Source organism: Macrotis lagotis, chromosome X, assembly GCF_037893015.1.
Source record: "Macrotis lagotis isolate mMagLag1 chromosome X, bilby.v1.9.chrom.fasta, whole genome shotgun sequence".
Taxonomy (NCBI): Eukaryota; Metazoa; Chordata; class Mammalia; order Peramelemorphia; family Peramelidae; genus Macrotis; species Macrotis lagotis.
In genome coordinates this window covers 188,671,610-188,686,459 of record NC_133666.1, presented here as the reverse complement: position 1 = coordinate 188,686,459, position 14,850 = coordinate 188,671,610, and the positions used below count along the sequence as shown (strand labels likewise).

The following is a 14,850-nucleotide window of genomic DNA, read 5'->3' as shown; positions in this document are numbered from 1 at the left end:
GTATTAGCTCCCAGGGTTGACACTAGGATTGAATGAGATAATATCAAAAAATTATTTTAAAATTTTAACAGGTTATATAACTATATGGGGCTATCGCCATCATCATCATCATTACCATCATTAAAATTATTCTTTCTAAACTGGTCAAGATTCTTGAAAAACCACTGGAGCCTGCAAGGTTATTTTTTGATAATACCTGGATGGGTAAAATGTCATTCCCTCTGAGATGATGAGAGAAGGAAGGGAAGAGGAGGAAAGATGAAGCAAGAAGTCATACTGCAAACCACCTGATCAAAGGGGGGGCGGGAAATTGAGCAGTGTGTCCGAATCATTTGGAATGAAATGATCTTTTTCCCCTCCTTTCTTAGAAATGTTTTTGTTAACCCTAACCTTCCAAATACCTACAATTAATCTTTGAAAAAAAAGCTGCATAGTTTGGTAATAAAGAACTCTACATTTGGAAGTCAGAATTTGAATCCCATTTTTGTCAATTATTACTTATGTGACCTTTTACAGGATCACTTACCCTCTCAAAGACTGTTTTCTCATCTTCAAATGAATGGAATAATCTCAAATCTTCTTACATCTCCTTAAATTATAAAATAGACTTATTTGAATTTCTTACCATTTTTAAACCTAAAAGTTAGGTAACGGATATATCCTTATTCACTTCTGAATAGGTGTGACTTCCAACCTTAAGTCATAGTGCTAATTTCTCATCACTCCCTTCTCCCCACTTAAAACCCTAAAACATCTATAGAGCACTAGTTGTGTTGATAATGACATTACCTCTAGAGATGTATTGTCTCCTAGTGCATTTAAAATACACTGTACTTGGAAGACTTAGTGGTATCATCTGACTCCAATAGCTTTGATTCCTGGTTCCTCCATTTATAGGTCAACTATCTCTTCTGGACAGGTTGCTTAATCTTGCTGAGTCTCAGTTTCATTCTATATAAAAAAGGAAAATTAATATTCAAATGATCCAGTTTATAGGAGTCACTGAATCACATTTTTTCAAAGATTGGGTGGTAGTGGTAGTTCTCAATAGGTTGTCTGTTTAAACAAGGTGTCCCAAAAGTTTTACTTTCATTGGAAGCATCAATAGCTGAAAATGATAGTAAGAATTTTAGAATGATCTATTTATGGTTCCCCTCTAAAAAACTAGAGATCCATAATGAGAAGATGAGGAGGGAGGAATATTCCAGGCATGAATAACAAAAGGCTAAGGCACAGGAAATGAAAGTTGGCAGGTAGGTAGGTAGGTAGGTAGGGTTGTGTGTGTGCGTGTGTGTGTGTGTGTGTGTGTGTGTGTGTGTGTGTGTAACAGCAAATAGGCCAGTATGGACTGGATCATGGAGTTCATGAAGGAAAGCAATATATTCAAAGCCTGGAAAGACAGGAAAAAAAGCCAGGTTACAGAGAGTTTTAAACATCAAATAGAAGAGGTCGATTTGTAACTAGAAGTAATAAGACTGGACTTTTTGATAGGGTGGCATGATCAAGACTGATTCTTTAGGAAAATTACTAGACATGTAAAGCATGGACTGAAGGAGGAAGAGACTTGACCAATTAGAGGGTTATTTCAATGTTCTAGGAAAGGGATAATGAAGGCCTGAACTAGGTTGGACATTGAAAAAGGGATTACACAAATACTGTAGAGGAAGAAAAAACTTTAAGACAATAGATTATATATGTTGATGTTTTCCATTTTTAAAGAAGACCACAACATTGGGAGGTGGTGCCATGACAAGCACATCAATTGGATTTGAGTCAGGGGTGCTGTGCTAGGTCACTAACCTCACTTTCTTTTCCAGAGTCATCTGGGTCCACTGGCCATATATGAATCAGGACAACTGGAGATGGCCCTGGATGCAAGGCAATGGTTAAACGTGACTTGCCAAAATGGGCAAGTATTTGAGGCTGAATTCAAACTTCCATCCTCCTGACTCCAAGGTCAGTGCTCTATCACTGCTGCACCTAGCTGCCCCTTGGGTTACATATGGGGTGAGAATAGAGGATGACATAAAATTTGGGTATATGGTTAACTGAAAGCATAGTAGTATAAGGGGAAAGTTTAGAAGAGGGGTTAGTTTTGGAGGGCAAATGAGATGTTTTAGACAGACTATAGAGGGTATTGAATAGCAATGTCCAATGGTTAGTGACCTGAATCCAGAACTTAAGAGGAATGAGGGATAGATATATACATATGGGAATTATCTGAATAGAAATACTAAATGAACCCATGCAAGCTGAGGAGCTCAACAAGTGAGATAGGAAACAAAGAAAAGAGACTAGGGCTCAGGACAGAGATTTGAGGGATATATGTAGTTAGAGACTTCAAATTTCTGATCTTTGAGATATCAGGATGAAATGGGTTAATCCTTCAGGCTGCCTCAATAGGAGGGTGAGGGACAAGTAATCACAAAATAGCCTTAGTCTCCTATTATACTAAAAATTGGTTTAAATCTATAAAGGTGGCATACCTTCTTTATAGATATAACTAATACAGAAGGCTCTTGCATTAATTTCCCATTTAAAAGACTGATTCCCGAATTTCTCGTGCACAGAGTCTGGAGTGAATCTCCATGTGTATGAAAGATATATATTATACACAAGTCATCATGATTCAAGAACGTTCTTTCTTTGTTCTGTAGAAAATAGTGAAACACCATAACAGACAATCCAGGACATATGCTGAATAACCATACAAGGCTGTAATTGAGTAATTCACATTATGTAGAGAATGAGGTTCCAAAGATTTCAATAGGATTTCACACACACACACACACACACACACACACACACACACACACACACACAAACAATCTCTCTCTCTCTCAAAATCACACACACATATAAATATATACATATACATATATGAATTTGTGCAGGCATATATATGTGTACATAAGCATACATATACATCCACATGCCCTTATATGCATACTTATGCAATCTATGTAGATGTATTAATATGTATGTATAATCTATGCATACATACATGCATATACATACACCAAAGGAAGGAGAATATTCCTACTGAGGAATGCCAACAGTAATTCAACTTTTTGTTCTAATATAGGACTCTGAATCTTATATCTGCATTTGTGTGTTCGTGTGTCTGTGTGTGTGTGTGTGTGTGTGTGTGTGTGTGTGTGTCCTGAATTTGTTTGGCAGTCTGGTGAACCCTATGGACCCTTTCACAAAGTGATTTTACAAAAATGCTAAATTTCAAATTGAGGTTAATGAAAAGAATGATTTTTTTTCCTAATCATTAGTTGGTTGAAAAGAATTGTAGCAAATATAGTGTTTCTGCTTTTTGTGAATTTGGTGTAGCATAATAGAAAGTATGCTTGGATATGGAGGTGCATGATCTGAGTTCAGATTCTGATTCTGCTACATATTAGCAATGAGATCTTGGGCAAGTCTCTAAAATTCACTTTCTTCTCTGGAAAATGGGAATGATACTTACACTTCCTTATTCCACCATATGAAAAAAGTGTCAGTTGACCAATAAGCATTTAGTAAACAATGTCTATGTTCTGAGGCTACAAAAAGACAAATAGAACAGTCTGTCCCCCATGAAGACTAGATTCATCCAGGACTGATCACAAACAAAATATTATAGTATACAAAGTAACTAATGTGGGAGAAAGCTTGAAATATCAGAATAAGCCTCCCATAGAGAGGTGACATTTAGGCTCATTTTTAAACCAAACTTGAGATAGGTGTGAGAAGAATGTGTGATCTAGATGGGGGAGAGACCTCACAAAGATCTCTCATTCTGGATTCAACATACAGTAACATGAATGGAAGAGTAATATATATTAAGACTGGAAATGTAGGCTGAAGGCGATTGTAAAAGCATTGAGCTATACATAAACATGCACATATGTTTATGTGTATATATATATGTGCATGCTTATATGTTTATATATATATATATATATATATATATATATATATAATTATCATCCACTCAAGGCAGCTGCATTCAAATAATTTTTTTTTAATCCCAAAGCACTCTAGTCTGAAAGACACTTCTTTGGGAAATTCTAAGTTTATGCCTCCTCCAAAGTGATCTGCTGAGTCTACTTCCACATCTGTTGTGTTTGGGAGACAGTCATTTGTTTTTATTTGGGGTTTATCATCAGCAAACAAGATTCCACTGATATAGCATTAGCCTAATATAGAAGAGAATGGCAATACAGAACAAGTCTCAATAATCCTTTAGGAAATGGAGACAAATCCATAAGGGCAAACACCATATTGATCTGCTGCCCATAGAAGGTTATACTTTTTATGGGCTGGCAGCTATCTCATGTCAGGGATAGCCCTGAGTTTCTGCTAACCTTGGTCAATACATCTACATCTGTGAATATTGATTGATAGGAAATGGCAAGGTAATAACCTAAGGTTCCTGAACTGTTTTTCAGGATTTTGCTGATTTACCTATATGGTATATTTGATGGATGGCAATATCGATGGATACAATAATTGCCACAGTCTTTTGATGTTTTCTTGGTAAGAAGGATCTCCATATTCATCCAGAAGCAAGGGGATCATAGATTTTCTAACCAATCAAGTCTCCTCTCAGCAGGTAGAACCTAGGTGGAAAATAAATGATAATGAATCAGGTTTGAAATTACTTATTAACCATTCCCTAGGTTTTCTTCATGCAGCATTGTGATTTTGGACTACACCGACAAACAGGGACTAAATTAATTTTAATTAGAGAAGTTGAAAATGCCCTAGAATAGTTACCTAGCAGGGCAGGGTATGGTGCTAATTTGGTGAGCAATCAGAACCAGTCATGCTAACCCACTACTACCTTTTCAACCATCATGACTTCTCTTAGGACAGATACATATAGTGCAATGGATGGGGCAACAGGCCTGGAGTCAGGAAGACCCAAGTTCAAAACTGACCTCAGACACTTATTAACTGTGGTCCTGAACAGGTCATTTAACCTCTGCTACAGTTGTATCTATAAAATGGGATAATATTAATGTCTATCAGCTAGTGAGTACCAAATGAATTTTTTTTTATTTTCACAAGACAGTGGGGTTAAGTGACTTCCCCAGGGTCACACAGCTAGATAATTATTGAGGCCAGATTTGGGGTCATCCTGATTCTAGGGCTAATTATTGTGCTACCTGACTGCCCCAAGACTATATTCTTGAAGAGCTTGACACAGATAAATATACTATATAAATATTGGCTATTTCTTTCTAGGTATTTCCTTTGCTCCTCCCTCTTGGGAGTGGCATTCCTCTCAAGCTATGTTTTTTTTTTTGGGAAAAAAACTGATAAGATGGATGCCAGCCTCAATCAGATTCTAGCTAGTCACAGCAACTCTGCTATTAACTCAGTTTCCAACTACTCACATATTCCTAAACTCTAGAGGATTTAGAGAATCTCATCTATTAGATAAATTTCTCTAGTAGGTCACAGAACTTGGTCAGACATCAAAGATACCAGGGTCATCACCAGCCATCTTGACTTTTGTCTTCATATTGGACTTCAGTGGAAGTGTGAATGCCAATGATTTGAGGCCAATGATGACTTTGTGCAACACTGCATCATTTAAATTCAATTCAGGCACTAGCAAAGACATTACCCTCATGATCACTGGTCCTCTTTGAAAACAAGTATAAACAACAATGATTATCCTTAGTATTTGAAAATGATTTTGTGAAGGAATATACATGAATGCTATAGTCCCCAGAACTATATAGTACCCTAGTACCAGCTCCCATATGCCTGAGGCAACAACAGACTCACCTTTGACGTTTTCTCAGTAGTGTAGTTCTGACTTAATATTACAAGAAAAGGCTAATAAATCTGAAAACTCAGAGAAGTTGGAAAATTGAGCCTTGGTGCCATTTTTTTTAAAATCAGCAATTAGAAGGAAGAATCAGGGGAAGATAAACATGGTTCAGGGAAAAAAAAGATGTATAACAAGACAAACTGGTTCTTTCCAAAACTGGCAAGACAATACCTTTGAATTAGGCAGGATACTTAAAGAAAAAAAAAAAACCAGCTGGAAGCAGTAAATAAATTATTGATTAAGAGATTATGTTTTGTATTGCTTCATTTCCATAATGCCTATAGTCCCAAATCTTTAAATCCATTTTCAAAAGGTTTCTGCCAATTCTTGATTTTCTGAAGCAAGGGAAATTGCTCTCATTCCTTTACCAACAGCTGAATCAGAGGAGAGTGATATCTGGAAAGCCTGAGAATTTTTCAGAAAAAGACTAAGAGACGTGATTAGAAAGACAAAACACAAAGAAATGAGGAAGAAAGGGAATTTAGTAGTCCCTAGACCTCCTTACCCAACTCTCAACTGCCCTGGGAAGGTAGGTTTCCAGAGTCAGGTTAACTGAACTCCTCAGAGTTCTAAAGGTAGTTCTGACAGTTAAGCCTTCCAATACTGTTATTCACAACTGCCTATCAGATATGCTCCCCGCCCCCCCCCCCCCCATAGCAATCAATCAGAATTCTATTAGCTTCTAGAAAAGAATATTTACTGAGAAAATATATCAAAAACATTAGTTATAAAACATTTCCCACAAAATGATAGCACATTCTCCCATTTGGGTGGGAACCCAAAGTCCTTGGAGAAAGTGGGTTTAAATTCAGCATACAAAAGGAGTAAGACATATGTATTCAGAACAAATATGGCCAAAACAAAGTACCTCCCAACTATTAGCCTTGGAAGTATAGTTATCCCTTCAACATCATGGGGATTAGGGGCATGGCAACCCATGTTGTTGGAAAAATCTATGTAACATTTTTTGTACCTTTGTCCCAGAGAAGCAGTCTGACTTTTTTCCTTTTTCTTTTATGGAGTATTTATAATTTCTTACTGTAAAATTTGAGTTATTTGGTCATAATCTATATAATATAATACCATACATATATTTTGTACATTTTGGAATTTTTTTTTTAGGTTTTTGCAAGGCAAACGGGGTTAAGTGGCTTGCCCAAGGCCACACAGCTAGGTAATTATTAAGTGTCTGAGGCTGGATTTGAACCCAGGTACTCCTGACTACAGGGCTGGTGCTTTATCCACTACACCACCTAGCCGTCCCCATTTTGGAATTCCTAAACTTTTTCTATGTTGTTTGCTAGCCTTCACGTGTTGTATGTGGATTCTGCAAAACTCCCCCCCCAAAAAAATTTCCATTTAATATTTTAGGCCAACATGAGATATATTAAACTGTGATGAGGAAAATCATGATGAGAAAGGGATAATTATACTTTTCTCTCCCTTTGTGAATGTTCTTGTTCCTCTTAATGTGTAACCCTCTCCTGAACTCAATGAGTCCATGCCTTTCTAGAGATCATAGTCAATATTTCTTTCCATCATAGGGGGTCACTCACCTTGTAGTTGTCACAATCCTTAGCAACTGACTCTCTGTTGCCATTTACAGGGGATACTTCTTTTGTCATCTACTCCTACTCCAGGAAATTGCTAGCATAAACCTGAATTGCCAGAGGGACTTCTCTGCCAGATCTGATAGAGTTCCTGAATTCATTTGTTGCTGAGGTACTGCCATTTTAGAATACTTATCTGTCTAAGGTCAGGAAAGAAACGGAGGCACCATTGAATGTCTGGAGAAAAGCTCCAACTTCCCATATCGTTTTTATTGCCGAACAAGCTTCCTAATTCAAAACATCCATGGAAGAAAGAGAAAAAGGTCAACTTCTTGAAACTTTTGTATGCACATCCAGTTCCTGCTCAATCTTTTCCTGAGTCATCAGTACTTTTGGTCTCTCAAACAACCCAAAGACTCTTCATCACTCCTTAATACCAGCCTCTCAATCTTGTTTGGAAATTAGCTTTTCAAAATGCTACATGTTGAATTGGAACCAGGCAAGGAACATCTGCACATGATTTGTGTAGCCCACGAAGACCAAGATATACTCTGAGTCCTTGGACTCTCATTGTCCAGGACCCAATTTCAGAAGGTTGGAAAATAAAGAAGAAATGATTTTTGGAGTCTGCTTCAGAAATTTCACATAGTGGAGTTTTTCGTAAAAGAATGAAATGATCCAGAAAGGGGTAAAGTAATAGACCCTCATTGAAATACATTTTAATTCACATAATAGAAGACCTAAAAGACCTTTGTTGAGCAAAGGATTAGGGGCAACTTGGATGAGGGAAGAAGAGGGACATAGAGAAAAGATACCTCAAGGTCTCAGTCACTGTGCTTTGTAAGCCTTAGCAAGAAGAGAATTAGCAATGATACTTTGTTGACCCTGCCTCCAGACTTGTCACATTCAGGGGTTTGCCAAGCTGTCTGTTACTCTGTCTAATCAGTTTATGTGTTTTCTTGTTATTTTTTTTTCACATCAGGACATCTCTACGAGCCAGAGAAAACTAGATTTTATAGAAAGGGCAGGTGGGCTCCTTTTCCAATATGTGTGATTGGTTTCTCATCTCTTCTGTCACAGTCAGGGAAACACAAGTAATTGGTTGCATATCAGATGCGACAAGCAAGTACAAGACAAGTACATTTCTAGAAACAGAGGAGCTAGGCACATTGCAAAAACAAAGACAGCCTATGTGAACTGAACTTTATAGGTCACAGAGAGCCTTGCCCCATTCCTTCCCAAACTAGGGAGGTTGCTTTTTTTTGAAGAGTATCATAGGACTTATATAAATTAATTTTGTTTTAATTATAAGAAAATTCTCTTCCCCCCCCCCCCCATAAAATTTACTGGAGATTGCTGGAAAATTGGAACTAGACTAAATGGTAGTATAGATTCAACAATATGCTAGAACTAATTGAAATATGAAAGTAGACAAATTACTTATGTTAGATGGCAATCAACCTGAGATTTGTGAAGAACTTCAAGTCTTGCAACTGTGCAATTGCTGACCAAAATGTATGCACAATCATTGTAAGTGGGCCTTCTGCTAGATAACCGGTACTCTCACCAACATGATTTCCATTTCTAAAACTGATATTTGTCATCCTGACCATGCATTGCTCAGTGTCTCCCTCCTCCCCTTTCCCTCTCCAAGAGAGTCATCTCTTTTGTCAAGAGGAAAAAAAGAGGACAAAAAGTTCTTCTAAACTAACCATCAACACACACATATGAACACATATACATACATATATGAGGGGTGTATGGGGGTATTCCAGAAGGACTGGCATTTCTGGTGTGAGGGTTACTGAACCTTTTTCAGAACTGCTCATCCATCTCTAGTTTCACCTCTCTGAGCTTGGTCAGATATTGAAGATACTAAAGTCATCTACTGTGTCCCAACCATTGCCAGACTTTTCTCTTGCCACTTTGATGATTCTGAGAAGAGAGACTCTGGAAACTGATCACTTTATACAGTTCTGTCCCAATTTACACACATGTCTAGGCATCAGCCCCTGACATCACTGATCCTCTTTGAAGTTTAAGGATAAACAACAATAATATGCATGGGTACAGACATATGTATGCATGTATGTATATACCACTAACATTATTGATAGCATTCCATACCAAGAGTTTTCCATCATTGCAAAATAGGTGTGGTAGTTACCTTCTCGTCCCTCTTCTCTGGGGGCATATTTGGTCGTTACAATTTCACAGCATTCAAAATTTTTTTTAATATCTCCTTTTCATCCTTTCCATTTGCACTGTCCCGGACATTTAAAAATTTTTTTATTTATTTAAGACATTGGGGTTGAGTGACTTGCCCAAGGTCACACAGCTAGGCAATTATTAAGTGACTGAGGTTGGATTTGAACTCAGGTCCTCTTGACTCCAGGGTCAGTGCTCTATCCACTGCACCACCGAGTCAATCCCTGTCCCAGATATTTTGTGCATTATTTTCTTAATTCTTCATGCTTCTCTAAATTTATCACATTATTTCTTAGAACATTTCCCTTATTCTTGAGAAGGGCTCAAACTAGAGAAAACCATGGGTGAATGACTATCATTTCTATATCAATCAATCAAGAATTTATTAAGTACCTGCTATCTGCCAAGCGCTATATTAGATATTGACAATACAAAGACAAAAATGGAATTGATCTTGTCCTAAAGGAAATTACATTATTATTGGAAAAAGACCATCTGTGTCTGACTCTTCATGATCCTATTCGGCATTTCCTTGGCAAAGATACTGGATAGGTTGCCATTTTTATCTTGTTTTTTTTTTTTTTTTTTTTACAGATAGGAAATTGAGACAAATACGAGTTAGTGACTTGACCAGTGTCACACAGCTACCAAATGTCTAAGGCCAGATTTGTAAAGATGGATCTTCTAGACTCCAGATCTAGCATTCTAAGAGAACACCTTGTCTGTGTGTGTGTGTGTGTGTGTGTGTGTGTGTGTATGACAACTTTGTACAGCTCTGTCTCACTTAAAACCAATCTACACACATGCCTTAAACACACACACACATTCACAAATATGTATATATGTATATACCAAATTGAAAGTTACATATTTTGGTGTGGAGATAGGGGAAAGGATTAATTTAGGAAATAGTTTTGTGGAGCTTTGAAAAAAAACCTATGAATTCTAAAAGGAGATAAGGAAAAAAATGTTTTCCTGGCATGGGAGCAGACTTTACGATGGCACAAAATTGATTATTTCCTTCCTTTGTTATCTTCACCACTTTATCTGCTTTTGTTCTCAACCTAATTTCTGAAAACTAGCTTCAAGTTTTTCCAGCAGTTTTTACCAAATAATATCATTCCTTGGCCAAACAAGTTATGGTATATGAATGTTATGGACTACTATTGTTCTATAAGAAACCATGAATGGTCGAACTCTAGAGGAGCATGGAAAGCATTATAGAAACTGATGCTGAGCCAAGGGAGCAGAACCAAAAGAACGTTGCAAACATTAACAGCAATATTTGAGTTGATCAGCTTTGATGGATGCAGCTTCCTCTCAGCAGTTCAGAGAGTTAGGATAGCCCTGGGATATCTCTTATGGACAATACCATCCACATCCAAAGAAACCAAACCAAACCAAACAAAAACCAAACCACAAAATTTGAATGAACACTATGATCACTTTTAAAATTTTTCTCTTATGTTTTTTCTTCTTATCCCATGATTTTCTTTCTTTTGCCTTAGTCCTAATTCTTCATACAGAAAATGACTAATATGTAAACATGTTAAATGCAAATTTATATGTACAATGTTCACTGGGTTGTATGTCAACAAGGGGAGGGGTTGGAAGGGAGGGTGGAAGAAAATTGTGTAACATATGCATGTAGATGAATGTTGAAAAACTTTCATAATATGTAACTGGAAAAATAAAATATCAATAAAAATAAAATAAAAATGATAAATCTACCCCCCCAAAAAAAAACCCTTTGGCTCCCTTAAAAAATTATCATTCTTTTGAATTGAGCTAGTGAGACACCCCTCAAAGCACATGCACTCTTGCAGGCTCTTTAGGCCTCTCTAGGAAGGAAGGAACCTTGGGATCTCTGGTTAGCAGCTTTCTGTGATGGTCCAGGCACCTGAGCCCCTATTCTCCCCTGCCCCACAGCAGCAGCTGCTATTGATGTGGTTCTCAGTGGCAGAAGCCTGGCCAGTATTCTCCAGGGCAGTAGCTATAAGGAGAAGAGCCTGGAACTGCTCACCATCAAGTTCCTGTAGATGCTGCAAGAGATCAAGGACAGGGAGCTAGATCTCAAGGTAGTTTTAAGGAGGAGAAGAAAGAGAAAGAGGAGAAGGAGGAGAAAGAAAGGAGGAGGAGGAGGAGGAGAAGGAGGAGGAGGAGGAGAAGAAGAGAAGGAGGAGGAGAAGAAGGAGGAGAAGGAGAAGGAGAAGGAGAAGAAGAAGGAGAAGGAGAAGAAGGAGAAGAAGGAGAAGGAGAAGGAGAAGGAGAAGGAGAAGGAGAAGGAGAAGGAGAAGGAGAAGGAGAAGGAGAAGGAGAAGGAGAAGGAGAAGGAGAAGGAGAAGGAGAAGGAGAAGGAGAAGGAGAAGGAGAAGGAGGAGACGAAGACAGGAGAAAAGGAAAGAAGAGGGAAGGGGGAGGGAAGGAGAAAAAGGATGAGAATTTCAATATTTTTTCTACATCAAATTATATAAACATAAAAAGCTAGTTCCCCCCCCCCCCAATAATTTATAATCTTGGATTTATCAAATTTGGAACACTTTTTCAAGTTACTTCTGTTTCTCGTTTAACTAATATGTTCAAATGAACTACTATTCTGGGTTTTTTTTTTAAGCAATACTAAATAGTGTTGATGACCATCACTTTTTTCCTTATTTATTTTCCATGTACATGCAAAGATAGTTTTCAACATTCATCCTTTTGCAAGCTTTTGAGAGCCACCCTTTTTTACTATCCTACCTTCCCACTCCCCTCCCCATGGTAGCAAACAATCTGACAGATTTTACATGTAGAATCTTGTTTAACATATTTCTATATTTGATTACTGGGTTTTTTAGGTTTTTGCAAGGCAAATGGGGTTAAGTGGCTTGCCCAAGTCCACACAGCTAGGTAATAAGTGTCTGAGGTCGGATTTGAACTCAGGGACTCCTGACTCCAGGGCTGGTGCTCTATTCACTGTGCCACCTAACTGCCTCGATTACGGTTTTATAATAGAATTTGAGATCTGCTCGTTGTTTAGTCTTTGCTATGGAAGAGGACTGATAACTTGTGTGACTAGAATTTAAGCTAGTCAAAGTCATACAAAATTCTCAACCTCATACTCTCCTCCAGAGTCATCAAAGTCTAGTGGCAAGACAAAAGCCAGAATGGCTGGCTCAGGAAGAAGCGGATAACCTTCACATCTTTGATAATCTGACCAAGCTCTAAGAGTTCCACCGTGCTTATTCTCTTTATAGCCATTGGAACAAATTGTTCTCATTTGCTCATTCCTCTGGGGGAAGTCTTCACATGCTTGCAGGAGGAAGGGGGCAACCCCCTAACTCATTTATGGATTTGAGGCCTATTGGTTAACCTCAACCTGATTTAGCTCACCTGCCAAGATAGTTTACCAGGGTTTGCCTGCTGTTCATGCTATAGTTTCTGGACGCCAAAAATAGATGGGTAGCTTGAAAGGACCTGGCAAAACTTCACACAAAAATTGCTAGTCCTCCCTGAACTTCCCATATAACCCTAAGATCTAGTAATGTTTTGCCAGAGCCAGCTAAATGGTTCAGTGGGTAGAAAACTTGACCTGTAGAAAGGAATGACTGAGTATAAATCTAGCCAAAGACATTTACTAGCTGTGTAACCTTGGACAATTTTTCTTTGCCTTAATTTACTGAAGAAGGAAATAGCAAACATCTTTAGTATTTTTGCCAAGAAAACCCCATAGAGACTATTGGTGTGCTATGGTCCATAGGGATACAACTCAGCACCTTTTGTTTAATCTTTATTTTCTTCTATCTTTGATTTATGGCAATGGGGTTAAGTGACTTGCATAAGGTCACACAGCTAAGCAATTATTAAGTGTCTGAGTCCTAATTTGAACTCAGGTCTTCCTAACTCCAGGGCCAATGCTCTATCCACTGCATCACCTAGCTGTCCCCCTTTTGTTTAATCAAATGAATTTTTAAAAAATTTTTTCTAGTCCTACAAAGACTTATAATTACCATAGTTCCTTTCCTCTACAGTATATAGACAGGACTATTAATACATTAATTGGGAGAAGCAAAATTCACTTCTTACTAGTGAATCTGTATAGTGATAGTTTGCTAATATAGTGCACTATATATCCTAAAAACTTCAGAGAGTCATATATTTGTTTGCTTTAAACATTAGCCAATGGGTAGGACAGACTAACCAGATCATGGTTTGTCCTAATATCATAATGTTTTGAGTCGAAGAAAACCTTAGAGATTATCTATTTTAATTCCTTTCCTTTTACGTATCAGAAAGAGACCAAAAGAGATAGAATGATTTGTGTGTGATCATGAAACAAACGTGGTAAGTAGTAGAGTGAGGATTCTGTCTTTAAATATGAGACTTTCTACTCCATTGGCATGTATTCTTGGTTATTTACCTTGCTATTTAACCTGGGGAACAGTTAATATCTATAAAAACCCTTCCTGGTCTGAATCCTCTGATCCTGTGACACTGCCCCCTCAACAGACTATGTAATGAGGGAAACTGTCTGATTAGCAGTGCTGGCAACCAAAGAAAGGTTCATGAACAACAGTTTTGAGAGACAGGTGCCTCTGGTGAAATATAGAGTGCCTCTAGGGAATGAGAAACCCAGCAGACTCTCATATTTCCCAGGCAATGCTGAACAGGAAAAAATACAACTTCAGGGTAAAAGTTATGAACTTAACCTACAGCAGTGTATTTGACATGTTCACCATAAGCAAGGCTAAGACGCAAGTTCTTTCCTGTTAATCCCTACTGGGTAAGCAAGAAGCCTGGAAAACTGTCTTAGAGGAAAAAAACTTTTTTGGCTAACAGCCTCAGTTTCCTCATCTATAAAAATGGGTTATTAATGTCCACTGGCCCAGCACCTTTCCTCATTTCCCCCCCCTGGCTTTCCTGACTTCCTTCAAGTCTCAACTAAGATCTTAAATTTTTCAGGAAACCTTTACTGATCCCACTTATTTCTAGTTCCTTTCTCCTATTGATTTTCTCTACTTTATCCTGCATATATATATCTTGTACACACACATTATTTGCATGTTGTTTCTTCCATTAGATTATGTCTTTTGCCTTTCTTCGTATCCCTAGCTCTTAGCAGAGTAGGAAAATAATAGGTATATAAGTCCGGATATTTACTGATTGTGTGACCTTTGTAAAGTCATTAACCTTTTCAGGCTTCTTTCCTTTGGCAGGTGGATCTGTAATTTTTTTTTTCTGTGTGTTTGTGCTATTGGTTTTTGAAGAAAACTGGAATCT

The 14,850-nt window shown here is 37.8% G+C and overlaps 1 long non-coding RNA gene across 4 annotated transcripts in view; it reads right to left on the bottom strand.

The window, feature by feature from the left end:
* Positions 1-7,577, bottom strand: part of LOC141499790 (uncharacterized) — a 50,718-nt gene extending 43,141 nt beyond the window's left edge. For 2 of the 4 annotated variants that reach the window (XR_012471768.1, XR_012471766.1), the window contains exons 1-3: positions 5,788-6,361; positions 4,456-4,610; positions 790-951 (exon numbers count right to left, since the gene is read on the bottom strand). This is a non-coding gene — a long non-coding RNA (uncharacterized LOC141499790). Of the gene's footprint in view, positions 1-526; positions 590-789; positions 952-4,455; positions 4,611-5,787; positions 6,362-7,389 lie in introns of those variants that run through there. The other 2 variants (XR_012471767.1, XR_012471769.1) reach the window with 2 other exon arrangements.
* Positions 7,578-14,850: the final 7,273 nt, after the last annotated feature.